This window comes from Bombus vosnesenskii, unplaced genomic scaffold (genome assembly GCF_011952255.1).
Source record: "Bombus vosnesenskii isolate JDL3184/JDL3185 unplaced genomic scaffold, Bvos_JDL3184-5_v1.1 scf7180000013883, whole genome shotgun sequence".
Lineage (NCBI taxonomy): Eukaryota > Metazoa > Arthropoda > Insecta > Hymenoptera > Apidae > Bombus > Bombus vosnesenskii.
This window is the reverse complement of record NW_022883264.1, coordinates 1876276-1890540: the sequence shown is the minus strand read 5'-3', so window position 1 is coordinate 1890540 and position 14265 is coordinate 1876276. Positions and strand designations below refer to the sequence as shown.

Here is a 14265-nt window from a genome sequence, read left to right as displayed (position 1 = left end):
CAGACTTGAGCTGTAGACACGGTGATAGCAGAGGTCAGGCCAGAGGATTATGCGCATTTGTATGAAAAGGATAGTTAGGCGAGGACTTTCGAGAATTGCGTTTGGTATGCAAACTCCGGTGGCGGGCGTGGAAAGCCACCATAGTTCACGTAATGCTGGAATCAATCAGAAATTCACATCCTAATGTCAGCCTCCTGACTATTAAGCCCAGTCTAATAAACCTCATCTACGCGCAATTAATAGGAAAATGTAAAAAACGTAAGTTGAAGCGCTGCACAATGAAATTAATTTGGAAACGAAGCTCGAAGAGTCTGACGTACCTATTTGTCGAAGTGAATTAAATTTGAAGTATCCAACGTAGCTATTTATCGCAGTTAACCGTTGGGAATTAATTTGTTATTTTTTAATTAAATTTACTAAGCTGGAAATTGCAGGAACACGCATAATCCAAGCAAGTGGAAATTGTACGTACAACTATAATCCACGAAAGTGGATTACTTGCCTAATGGATGTTTCATGCGTTCAGAAATTCAACGTACCGCCTCCTTTCGCTTTTACAAATTTGTCAATTCTACGTTAAATAGAGCAATCTTGGTTTGCTTTCGCCTAATAAATTGACAATAAAAATACACGTTGATAACAGTTGCATAATGAACTTGAATGTTAATTTATCTTACTATTTGTAGTACTATGATGTAATATATTTAGGGGTGTGTAACGAATCTTCATTCGGACTAGCCATCGTTGTTGTACGACAGAGATTATGTTTACTGGTATAAATATGATTTTTACAGAGTTCGACAAATAACCGTGGTGATTAGACACTCGAGACGTTAACGACAATGTTCTTAGGTTCCATAACGAATCCACGGTCAACGGGCTAGCTCTTTTGAAGCACAAAGTAACGTTTGCTGTGACGCTCGGTATAATACTGCGCGTAAAGACGATGTGAAAACTCTGCAAGGTGATCGCAAGAATAAAAGACTGATGGAAACTTTCCTCTCCTTACGATCGCGTTTGTTCGTTGCATATTGGCCGGGGATACCAAGAAAATTCCAGCCGCCGTTGCTAGACAGTCCCGTTTAGCGGCGACATTGCTCCTGCCCGAGGTTTGATTGTCAATACAACGCGTGTCCCATAATTTTGGCACTTCTCTGTTAGGTAAAAACGTCCATCCCGTGACCGTGGCTACGTTCGGCGACCGGTCGTGTCACCTCGAGCCCAAGCCCACTGTCACAAATCTCGGGCAAACATAATCGGATTGAATCATAACGACTGCCTCTAAGTTTCGTTATTTAAGTACAGCTATAATAAACAGTGTATCTTCGCAAGAATTGCAAAGGGTAGGCCCCGATGTCCTTTCATCTCCGACATATACAAATATACTTATAAATAAATTTTATTTAACAAATTGAAACGTAATGAATCTCCTGCAATCTGCGTTAATTTGTCACATGATATAGAAAGTGACGTAGGTTTCTACACTCTGACTATACGCTTAATCGTATTCTTCCACACGACGTTGTGCTGATCTTCTAACATATTAGGTCACGTTACGTTTACTCTCTGCTTTTTATATTTTCAACCTGCTATTTATCTATCGGTTAATTATAAATTCTTTACGCTGTTCTGTTGCAGATAAAGCGCCATCAGAAGCCTCTTTCAGAGGGACCGAGTATCTCACGATAAATCTGAGCAAAGGGGATCCGATCCTCAGCACGCTGGAATCAATCAGCTTGCAATTTAAAACCAGGCAACCGAATGGACTACTGTTCTATTCCGGTAAGTTCAGCGAACAAATTTCTTTCCACAATATTTCCTATTTACTTCTCTTCAAACATCGAGCTCATCAAATGAAAAGAGGGAAACATCTTCATACGCAGCGAACATTTCCCATGGTTAGTTCGAAACTCGTGTCATGGTCCTGATCGAGACTATCAGAATTTGTCGTTCAGGCGAGTCTCAATCGAAAATTCATCGGAATCATTCGATCGTGGCTTATTTAATGCAACGTATTGCTCGTAGAACGTAGCGGCGCCCTCGTTTTTCCATTTATCCATGAAACTGGCGAAATATTCAAAGTACGTACTTCGATAGAAAGTCGCCGCGAGCAAAGCAAAAGTCATTTTATAAAATTCGTGTAAAGCATCCTATGAATTTCGTTGGTTGCGCAGCGGAACCTCTCCTGCGGCTTTCCTATGGATTAAATATACATGAAACCAACGAAATATTCGCATCGGTCGCATTGCAGGCACTGCTTCTTACAAGCTCTCGGTCGCCGTGCGACTGAAGCCACTCGAGGTAAAAAGTAAATGTCCCTGGCGTGCTTCGTAAATTGCTTCAAAATTGCGGATGCTCCGCCCCCGTGAAATTATGTCTTGAGGAGGAGGTTCAAGTTTCCAACTACAACTGAAATCTTGTTCTGACGAAAGGCAGCTGCGTGGCTAGAAAGACGCTTTTAAAACAGCGTTCGTAGAATTTAAAATTGCCACCAGGGGTCAATGGGCTAACGATATAAGCAGCAACACGGAAGGGGAAATTTAAAGAGCCGAACAAATTTTCAGCGCAAAGTAGCGAAGATCTTTCAAAACAGAGTATTATATCGAAGTATACGCTGCGGAGGAATAAAATATAGACGAGTGGTATTTTAATATTTTCTATTTCATTATGTTCATCGTCTATTGAATTATTACGCAATTTATTTTTAATTGTTTCAATTGATTGAGTTTGTCCACGTACAAGAGAGTTCACTTACAACTAGATGAATCAGTGAAGTTGCTTGATATTTGGAATGTAGTTTCTGGTAGAATTTTCAATAGTAAAATCTACAGAATTTAAATTACTGTCACTGATTGTTAAATTGTACATTGAATTATTACGCAATTTATTTTTCATTGTTTCAATTGATTGAGTTTGTCCACGTACAAGAGAGTTCACTTACAACTGGATGAATCAGTGAAGTTGCTTGATATTTGGAATGTAGTTTTTGGTAGAATCTTCAGTACTAAAATCTACAGAATTGAAATTGCTGTCACTGATTGTTAAATTGTACATTGAATTATTACGCAATTTATTTTTCATTGTTTCAATTGATTGAGTTTGTCCACGTACAAGAGAGTTCACTTACAACTAGATGAATCAGTGAAGTTGCTTGATATTTGGAATGTAGTTTCTGGTAGAATTTTCAATAGTAAAATCTACAGAATTTAAATTACTGTCACTGATTGTTAAATTGTACATTGAATTATTACTCAATTTATTTTTCATTGTTTCAATTGATTGAGTTTGTCCACGTACAAGAGAGTTCACTTACAACTGGATGAATCAGTGAAGTTGCTTGATATTTGGAATGTAGTTTTTGGTAGAATCTTCAGTACTAAAATCTACAGAATTGAAATTGCTGTCACTGATTGTTAAATTGTACATTGAATTATTACGCAATTTATTTTTCATTGTTTCAATTGATTGAGTTTGTCCACGTACAAGAGAGTTCACTTACAACTAGATGAATCAATGAAGTTGCTTGATATTTGGAATGTAGTTTCTGGTAGAATTTTCAATAGTAAAATCTACAGAATTGAAATTGCTGTCACTGATTGTTAAATTGTACATTGAATTATTACGCAATTTATTTTTCATTGTTTCAATTGATTGAATTTGTCCACGTACAAGAGAGTTCACTTACAACTGGATGAATCAATGAAGTTGCTTGATATTTGGAATGTAGTTTCTGGTAGAATTTTCAATAGTAAAATCTACAGAATTGAAATTGCTGTCACTGATTGTTAAATTGTACATTGAATTATTACGCAATTTATTTTTCATTGTTTCAATTGATTGAATTTGTCCACGTACAAGAGAGTTCACTTACAACTGGATGAATCAATGAAGTTGCTTGATATTTGGAATGTAGTTTCTGGTAGAATTTTCAATAGTAAAATCTACAGAATTGAAATTGCTGTCACTGATTGTTAAATTGTACATTGAATTATTACGCAATTTATTTTTCATTGTTTCAATTGATTGAATTTGTCCACGTACAAGAGAGTTCACTTACAACTGGATGAATCAATGAAGTTGCTTGATATTTGGAATGTAGTTTCTGGTAGAATTTTCAATAGTAAAATCTACAGAATTGAAATTGCTGTCACTGATTGTTAAATTGTACATTGAATTATTACGCAATTTATTTTTCATTGTTTCAATTGATTGAATTTGTCCACGTACAAGAGAGTTCACTTACAACTGGATGAATCAATGAAGTTGCTTGATATTTGGAATGTAGTTTCTGGTAGAATTTTCAATAGTAAAATCTACAGAATTGAAATTGCTGTCACTGATTGTTAAATCGTATTATATAAAATTGAGGGGCACAAAAATTCTAATTTTTAAGTATTGAACTATTGCCTACTGTCGATAGTTCTGATATCGCTGAAAAGTATAAGATAACTTTTATTTAGTTTTATTATATTACGCGAACGAATATAAATAATATTATTTATCATAATAGACACATAATTTCCTCTTGACAAATCCGATGTAGCTCTAGCAGTTGAATTCAGTTTTTGTGTGATCGTATTATACGTATTTATTCATGCGATGGAAATTGTAGAAACCGAGTATGTAACCGTATTTGTAATTATAACATCGCACACTGTTGTTGAACAAAATATTTCAGCTTATGTTAATTGTTATCTTCTACTTTATGACGCTACTTTAAAACAATTATTTCCATTTCAAACTCCGGAATACTATGGAAATTAATTATGTAAGATAAATATTCACGTTAACATGGGAGTAATATTGATTATATAAAATCCTGCAGACAAAATAATTTAATTTTCCTAATTTTCCATAACAGAATTCTCCGATTGCATATAATTAACAATATTTTTCTAAATGACTCGTTAAATCTATTGAGTTGGCAACTAAGTGGTTGCGGATATTGTCATAAGGTGGCAATGACAAAACCCGCAATCACTTTACCACGGTCAGTTACAGTCAGCTACATTTCCAGGAACCCGGTGGAACCCGATTAGCTGTTCTCTTTGTCTTGCCTTCGCGAAACACAGGATTCGCTGCAGGATTCAGACGCAGAGCCAATGTCACGTAGATGCTGCAGCTAATATCCCGCTGCCGATAATTAGAGAAGCGTAGTTGGCGGCTTTCTTATTGACGTCGGTCCCAGGGGAATCCTCCTTTCTGATAACGTATCGGCCTCTGTGCCGCTCGGATTTCGTTGCAGAAGGCTGGATCCGAGTATGGCGAATGTAATATCTCACACGTGATCTTCCGTTCCTCGTTACTCGGTGTGCACACTGTAAATAGAAGCGGATAATCACAATCCCGTGAGCATCGGAGAATTGGAAGAAACAGAGATGACGATAATTGCAATTAGGGTGGAACCGGTGCGCTGCCACTTTCACGGCGGTTTGTTGCGTCGATACAGCCCTCGATTATCGAGCTTTGGAGTAGCTGCTTTCGAGGATTCAACGATACATTGTGTGGTATTGCGAGCGGGGGATCTCCTTTTTTTCCATTTTCTTGTTTTTCTTTTTTTTTTTCTTTTTTTTTCGTTGCTCGAAGGGCGAGATTGGTATTTTTGCGGTCGCTGTGTGATGGATGGCTGCAATTACAGAAATATATCGTGTTAGCGGACCGAGGTTTTTAAGATAGAACGGGCAAACGCGTGAGTGACGGCTATACTTGGCCCGCGTTCGTTTTTCATTCGCTTCCTATTATTTTCTCGTACGTTTGATTGATACGTCGAACTTTCGCCGATCGTACGCTCCATCAGAAGATTTTGTTTCTAACGTTTGCAACGATGTACATCGAGATATAATATCGTGCGATGCAACGATTAAAACGACGGAACTAGCAAGTTGCATTTCCACCTAGAGAATTTCAAACGATCGTTTTCTTGCCTGTCGATCGCCAGCGATTTTACATTTCCATGCGAACGCGATCAAAGAAATCAAAGCGAAATAGACCAATTTACTTTGGGTATTTCACCTACCATAACCTTCCTGCATTTGGCTTTCTCGTTTTCTGTACAAATACATGAAAATCCACAGTTTAATGATCGTGATTCAATGACGTAACAGCCAGAAACGGGAGGACGTAGATCTCGCTCGTAGCGCGATGTTCAGTCATAAAGATCGGCAACAGAAAACTCGTCTCGGTAGCGTGGTCTTGTGCACCGACAAAAATGTGCATAATTTAAGCGGCTGACCAACGCTACAGCTTATCTGGGGAACAAATAAGCGACCTGGGGCCAGTACTGCGGAGAGGGACGACAGAGATGCGACGTAGCAAAGTAGAACACGCGCCGTGTGTGCAATGAATACATCTGCATATACTTGCGTACATGTGTGTATACCTACACGCGTACAGCGTTACGTACAGCGAGAGTCAAAAGTGAGTATACCCTTTACAAAAATAAAGTTCGCCTGACATTGCCTTACACGCGTGTACGGTTGCACGAATAAGCAGGTTTAATGTTCAATCTACCATTTCTTTCGCAATACGTGGCACGCGGTCGTTTGCGTTTCTAAATTTCGTGGTCTTCTTCTCTGTGACTCGCACGAGGTAGCCTGGCGCCCATGTGTTCGGTTTGAGGATCACTGTGCGCCCCGCTGCTTAGGCCGACCTCCTTTCACTCGTGTAAGGAGGTCTGCTCGCGTGCAGGCGTATTTTCGTCGCTGTTTAATCGCCAATAACTAAAGAACAAAGCCGAAAACGCGATTTTTGTATTCTTGATTTTCGTTCTATTTTGGCTTCAAGAATCAGCCCTTAAATTTTCTGACACCTGTATTGCCAAACACCCTGTATATAACAAGCCTATTTCTATCGTAATCTGCATACCTCTTACACGTGTAATACGTACGCCTCGCGTACGCACTTTACGCCTGTTCATTTTTCAATTTACACAACCACAGGTGTAAGAGTTTTTGAATAAATCCCATGGCTTTGAGGCGCGTATATACTCGCAACTGACTCTCGCTATGCGAAATCAAGCAGGTTCGAGTGTACTTGACAAGAACGTGGAAACTCGATTCTCTGGGAAACGAGGTTCCCGAACAATAAAATGTTATTTTCCATTTTCTACTTATTTTGGCGCGCACAGCCGAGCCCCGCGTACCCGGCTGACCGCGTTACGCCCAACGACCTGTAGACGCGCGTGTTACAGCATTGCGGAACGTACTCGCGCGAACGCTAGCGTATAGATTTCGAGTTCACGATGCCGCAGCCTCCTCCTTCTCTCTTTCGCCCTGATTTCACCTACGATGCAGCTGCACCAGATACTACGTTTCGCTGGTCGCGATACTTATCGGCCAATTCTACTTCTGCTGAATATCTCGCGCGTTAATCTGCCCTCGCCAGGGATATCGTGCGCGTTATCCCGTGAAACGGGTGACTAATTTAGCGCGCGCCACGATTATCATAACGAGAGTGCAGGAAGGTTTTAAAGCGCCACTTTTATCGCTTTTACTTCCTACGGCCGGAGAGTGTGTTTTTCGGGCTTAAAGGCCAGGCTGATGGAAGGGTTGATTTATTTTTGAGATGCGGCAAAACGGGCTTGCTTTGCACAAGGATGTGCAACGAGGCAGAACGTGTGGGTGTTAAGATGTTTGTGTTGGGCTTTATACATCGAGGTTTCTCACATAGATCAACGTACCTTAGGCTTGGAAAAGTTGGCAAGATTATGCAAAATATTATTATTAGAAATTTATCAAAGCCTAGGAATTTATATGAGAAAATTAGGATTCCCGAAAGATTATAATATCAAACTTATAAAATTTTTACAAATTACGAAACTATGTTTCTCGCGAAATCTTCTTTCAGATATCGTTTTTCATAGCTGGCGTAGTTACGCGAATGGCACACATACGAGCATTGTACACCGAATGTACGTGCATGCAACTTTCTCACCGACAATAATTTCCAATTCTGCAAGTGGCAAACATAGCTACGTAGTATACAATTTAATTTCAGCCGGCTGTATAAACATTTTGTCCTAAGAACATGACAGCGTTACGTTCTGCAACGAGATAAAGCGAAATGGCAAGACACAGAGTGGAGAAATATTCAACGGCCGATTTGGTTTATTCGAAAGAAATATCGTGCTATTGTAAGGCGATTCTTTTTCATTTTCATACGCCGTTCGGAATGCAGTTCTCCATGTTTAGCTCCATCTTCATTCACGTCTCATAAAACACAAGGTGTTTCATAAATTTATATTTATAAAAGCTTTTTTGTTCAAACAGCCAATGGACGCAATCGCGCTTCCTGCCCAGCCGGTAATTAACAAATTTCTATTTTTATTAGCTGTTAATGTTTCATACCGACATCGATCATTTCTCTTCCGTTATCTCATCTTATTTTCAAATTCCCGCCGATAAGCATTTGCCAATGAATTTACCGCTCTCTACACTTCTGCCATTTCAGTCTCGTTCTCTGTGTCTTTACAATACAGCGACAACACGTCTTTTTTTTACATTCTTTCGCATTTCAACGCTTCAACGTAACAGCCTATTTCTATTGGACTGGCAACTAAGTGACTGCGGATTTTGTCATAAGATGGTAATGGCAAAATCCGCAATCACTTAGTTGCCAACTCGATATTTACAGTATAAACATTTTTGCTATTTTCAATACATATTTCTGAATATTTATACTATGTTACGGACGTATTTATGAATATTTCTAGTAGTGGAAAAAGCTTGAAAATTCTGAATATAAAATTCTCTTATCTCAATTATTCTCTGAAATATACAGGGTGATTGGTAACTGGCGGTACAAGCGGAAAGGGGGTGATTCTACGCGAAAAAAGAAGTGGAAAATATAGAATAACAATTTTTCGTTCGAGGCCTTGTTTTCGAGAAAATCGACTTTGAATTTTCGGTGGGTACGCGTGCACTTTATCACGCCTCACTGTAGATCGTTGTCTCGATTGACGTTATGTTGATAAACACTTCCAATATGACCGAATCTCTCCTGACTTAACTCCTCTTGACTTTTATTTATGGAGCCATATTAAATCAATTGTCTACAGTGAGATCCGTTATAACGAGACGCGATAAAGTGCACGCGTACCGAGCAAAAATTCAAAGTCGATTTTCTCGAAAACAAAGCCTCGAACGAAAAACTGTTATTCTATATTTTCCACTTCTTTTTTCGCGTAGAATCACCCCCTTTCCGCTTGTACCACCAGTTACCAACCACCCTGTATAATTTTAATTCAAAGATTTTTAACAACTCGTGCTACTAAGTGTAATAAAGTTTACGCCATTGCTAGGCAAATTTTATGCACAATACTAAGTTCGTAGTGCTTGAATGTAATATACACGAAAGGAACAAATAATCAAGTTAAAAGTTTCAACCACTTTGGACTTCGATATGAAGTTCCACGAAGAACTAATTGTATTAAAGGAGAGTTGCGAAGAATAAACGCATGAAGGATGGTTTTCGCAAGTAAAATTAAATGGAATTCCCATTTCCGTTTGTTTATTTCCTGCGATATATCTTCCCTTTTATTTAATATTTATTCGATTTGCCAACATTTGCAACTCTATCAACTGTTTATCTTTAATCGTCAGTTCCATCAACTAACTACGATAACTCAATTTATTATTTTCATAGATAACATTAGATATTTGTAAGAAAAGAAAGAAAAATAAAAAATCGTACAGTTAATAATTATTTGGAAAAATGGTAGGACGATTGGCGAAAGTCAACGCTCAATGTCCAATTCTATTTGTTTGAATCGATCGATTTACGCGAATAGAAGATGATTTAACACAGATTTTTGCCTGAATTATAAAACATCGTACGCTTATTTGACTTTTAAACGCCTCGGGATATCCGAAATGTATAACAATGCTATCGCAAAATATCAGAAACTATCGGCAATTACCGTGTGCATAAATATATCACATAATCCTTAATTGTTGCGTTCATTGTAGCAGATTTATCTGGTCTTCTAATTTAGAATCAAACTACGTTATTATACTAAGCTACGGCGTTCAGTTGCATGTCCAACTTTACAGCGATATCATCTTTTTGCAACTATATACAACTCCATTACCCGGAACAAAGTATTTCGCAGAATGTGCACACTGCGCAGAGTTACGTCCACGGAGAAACTCAATTGCACGACAACAGATTTATGCGAGAGAACGAGGCAAACCTCGTGGAATTTCGAACTGTAATAAAATATAACAAACCGACGAAATGCGTAAAGTATCTCTTATCTTACCTGGCTCGTGTATTATTTCGTAAATTTGCGATTAAAAAATTGTTTCCGAAAGTATAATAGCGCGAACGATGAGCTAACGTAATACGCACGAACTGCACGCGAGTTTTTATTTTGTATATATTGTTTTTTTTTTTTTTTTTTTTAATAAAATATATAACAAGTTTACCGGAATACAAGGCAAACATAATACTAAATTTCATTCATATTACTTTTTACTCAAATTTCCAGTTTCCATGGTAAATGGTAATTTATTATTTTTCATTTTTTTTTCATATTTATTCAAGTTTTGGATAGCTGCGTAGCTAACTGGTTCATCTCGATATTATCAGCTCGAGGTAAAATTTTCATAAACGCGCGTACTATCGTGTTGGCAACGAGTTAGATATAAGCAAAAATATAAATAATAAATAAAAATACTGAGAAATATATCAGAGAAATACAGGCGCGTAAGAGAAGCAAAGAAATGTTGGCAACTAAGTGATTGCGGGTTTTGCCATTACCATCTTATGACAAAATCCGCAATCACTTAGTTGCCAACCCAATATATTGTACAATTTTATTTCATTTTTGTCGTTGAACGTTTTAAATCTCAAGGGATATTTTTGTACCGTTATGGGTTATTCACAATCGTTTACTTCAAGTTGTTTAATTTTGGAACATTCTGTTTCAATTTATTGGGTTGGCAACTAAGTGATTGCGGGTTTTGCCATTACCATCTTATGACAAAATCCGCAGTCACTTAGTTGCCAACCCAATATATTCTACAATTTTATTTCATTTTTGTCGTTGAACGTTTTAAATCTCAAGGGATATTTTTGTACCTTTATGGGTTATTCACAATCGTTTGCTTCGAGTTGTTTAATTTTGGAACATTCTGTTTCAATTTATTGGATTGGCAACTAAGTGACTGCGGGTTTTGCCATTACCATCTTATGACAAAATCCGCAATCACTTAGTTGCCAACCCAATATATTGTACAATTTTATTTCATTTTTGTCGTTGAACGTCTTAAATCTCAAGGGACATTTTTGTACCTTTATGGGTTATTCACAATCGTTTACTTCGAGTTGTTTAATTTTGGAACATTCTGTTTCAATTTATTGGATTGGCAACTAAGTGATTGCGGGTTTTGCCATTACCATCTTATGACAAAATCCGCAATCACTTAGCTGCCAACGCGATATAATCGCGGCTATCGTTTCTCAGCTTCGACGCTTGCCAGTTTCGAAATTGCTGCGAGACATCAGGGTAACTCGTTATCTCGCTCGTTGCCGAGCATCTTGGCTCCTCTGGGCCGCGAACGGAAGGCTTGTTTTACCTTGGCACAGCTAGAGACTACGATGCACGCGTGATGCAGTTAGGCGTATGCAAATGGCCGGCTGCAATTAAGTCTACGGTGCAGCCTGCATTTTTTACACGCCTTAACTCCGGAATAATTAGCGTGCGGTCACGGTTTAAATGCAAATACCTCGGCGGCAGGAGACTTTCAGAAATGGCCGCGCTACGTTTGGTAAAAATGGCACTCCGAGGATGTGTGTCACAAACCGTAACAAATGATTTCTTTTTTCTTCCTCTGTAAGACGACGTGGTAACCAAGCAATAAACAAATAAATCGATTGTAGGAAAATGGCAAGTTTACGTGAAAAGATTGCAATTCGAATTTCTGACAGGTGTCAAAAACGACGCGAATGTTTCCAGCCGCTGTTGGTTTACATTCGTAAGCCTTCGTCGCTTCAAATTAAATTAATTAATGTAGAAACGATTAAAATAGAATGAAAATATTATTCTAAATTATTACGACGCAAATCTGCTTTACTGCACTCGGTCTGCGTTACCATTTAATCGTCGTTTTCGAGCTTTTCAATTATTCTACGTATTAAAGCGTAGGACCATCAATGTTTCGCTAATTAACATTCGCTCAAAATATTCTCCCATTTGCTTATAGTTGTTTGTACACGAGAATTCGTAAATCAAAATTAATAAATTAGATATGCAAATAAATGAATAAATAACGATACGACACTTTATTACCGTGCTGTACAAAATTAGTATGACAGTGTTGCGACTATTTTCCATTAAAAATACTCAGCTGATTTTCCTACGGAAATATCTAATTTAGTTTGATAAATGTTTAGTAGGTTGAATAACGTGTTTGTACTTTAATTATTACGCTGATATCTACGCGCCCTGCCATTCTGTGACGCAAATAACGAATATTAATTGTTCGAATAAATACGTAGCGGCGTGTGACGAATATTGATTTAGTCGTAATATTATTATATCGATATATCTTACAATCGAATTATTGAAGAATTCGTTTTCCAAATTGGACATTGCGTGTTACTGTTTTCGACAATAATTCTGATTTAACGATAGATACGTTCTAATGCAGCATATTGCAACAGTCTGCATTGTACGAGACGGCTATATCTTAAAAAATATCTCTCGTGTCACTTGGACAGGTCACAACGACGTAAAAATCACAACGAGACAGCACAGGTGTTTATTCCATTTATGGAAAATTTAAATTAGTGTCTTTCTTTTACAGACACGTCTATTACAACGATGAATCTTTATACAAACATGAAACCTAATCTCTTTTATGACACGTTGTGATCTTTATTTTGACAGAATAAAATGGATAAAATAATATAAAATGGAAAATATTGCGCGTCCATTGTTTCCTTCTAAAACGAAAGAAACTTTCCGGACGACCTGATATTAAATACGCGCGAAGTAAAATATTTGTTATGATATTTAGAATATGGAAGATTCTACGAATCTCTATTTAAAATATAGTTGATACACTTCCATAAAATTTCCATAAAAATTTCCAGCCAAATAATAACAAGTCACATCGGCATATCTATTTTTATTTAATTCCACGAGTTCAAGTACGTAAATTTTTGAGTTGCTTTTATTTAAAACACATCGCCGTGGATTGAAAGGAAATTTACAGCTTACGGATCACAGCTGGTAGTCTTGAATTGCAGATTGTCATAAACCTGCATTTGTTTCGTTAGCAATCGTGTAACGTGCGCATTTCCAAGCCTAATCTGGTACTTTTTTTTATTACAATGCACGGATTTTATTACTCGTTTTAATTTTTGTAATAGTTTGTTAAATATACGTACGTGTATGTGTAGGTAAATATTTGAGATGTTTCAACGTTAAACAAGATATTTTACAATTGTACATTTTCAATGATAAAGATATATTTATCTGCATGTTGATTAAAATAGACAGTTCTTTCGTGGAACGTTTCATCGATGGATTTATTTGTACAATAAAACGCAGGAGATTTGCATTATTAACATTTATGAAAAACATTGTGAACGAGGCTTAACGACAAGTTCATAGGACTTACGAGTTTAAATTAGTTTGTATATATTTGAAATAAAGGTCATTGGTGGTCATAATTACGTAGACGACAAAAATGAAATAAAATTGTACAATATACTGGATTGGAAACTAAGTGACTGCGGATTTTGCCATTACCATTTTATGGTCTTTGCTTGGCAATTGTTTGCTTTGAGTTGCTTGATTTTGGAAAATTCTGTTTCTAACTCAATATATTTATAATTTTATTTCATTTTTGTCGTTGAACGTTTTAAATATTTAATGGTAATTTTTGTACCTTTGTGGGTTATTCACAATTGTTTGCTTCCAGTTCTTCAATTTTGGAATATTCTGTTTCAATTTATTGGATTGGTAACTAAGTGATTGCGGATTTTTCTCTAAAATGGTAATGGTAATGGTAATGGTAATTTTCCAGAATTAAACAACTCGAAGCAAACAGTTGTGAATAACCCATAAAGGTACAAAAATATCTATCAAGGTTTAAAACGTTCAACGACAAAAATGAAATAAAATTGTACAATATATTGGATTGGAAACTAAGTGACTGCGGATTTTGCCATTACCATTTTCTGGTATTTGCTTGGCAATTGTTTGCTTTGAGTTGCTTAATTTTGGAAAATTCTGTTTCTAACCCAATATATTGTACA

At 37.1% G+C, this 14265-nt stretch overlaps 1 protein-coding gene across 4 annotated transcripts in view; it reads left to right on the top strand.

Annotated features, from left to right (window-relative positions):
* Positions 1–1642: 1642 nt before the first annotated feature.
* Positions 1643–14265, top strand: part of LOC117239049 (neurexin-3-like) — a 308456-nt gene continuing 295833 nt past the window's right edge. For 3 of the 4 annotated variants that reach the window (XM_033504315.1, XM_033504317.1, XM_033504316.1), the window contains exon 1: positions 1654–1782. The gene's annotated coding sequence lies outside the window, so the exon portion shown is untranslated. Of the gene's footprint in view, positions 1783–8267; positions 8301–14265 lie in introns of all 4 variants that reach the window. The other variant, XM_033504318.1, reaches the window with a different exon arrangement.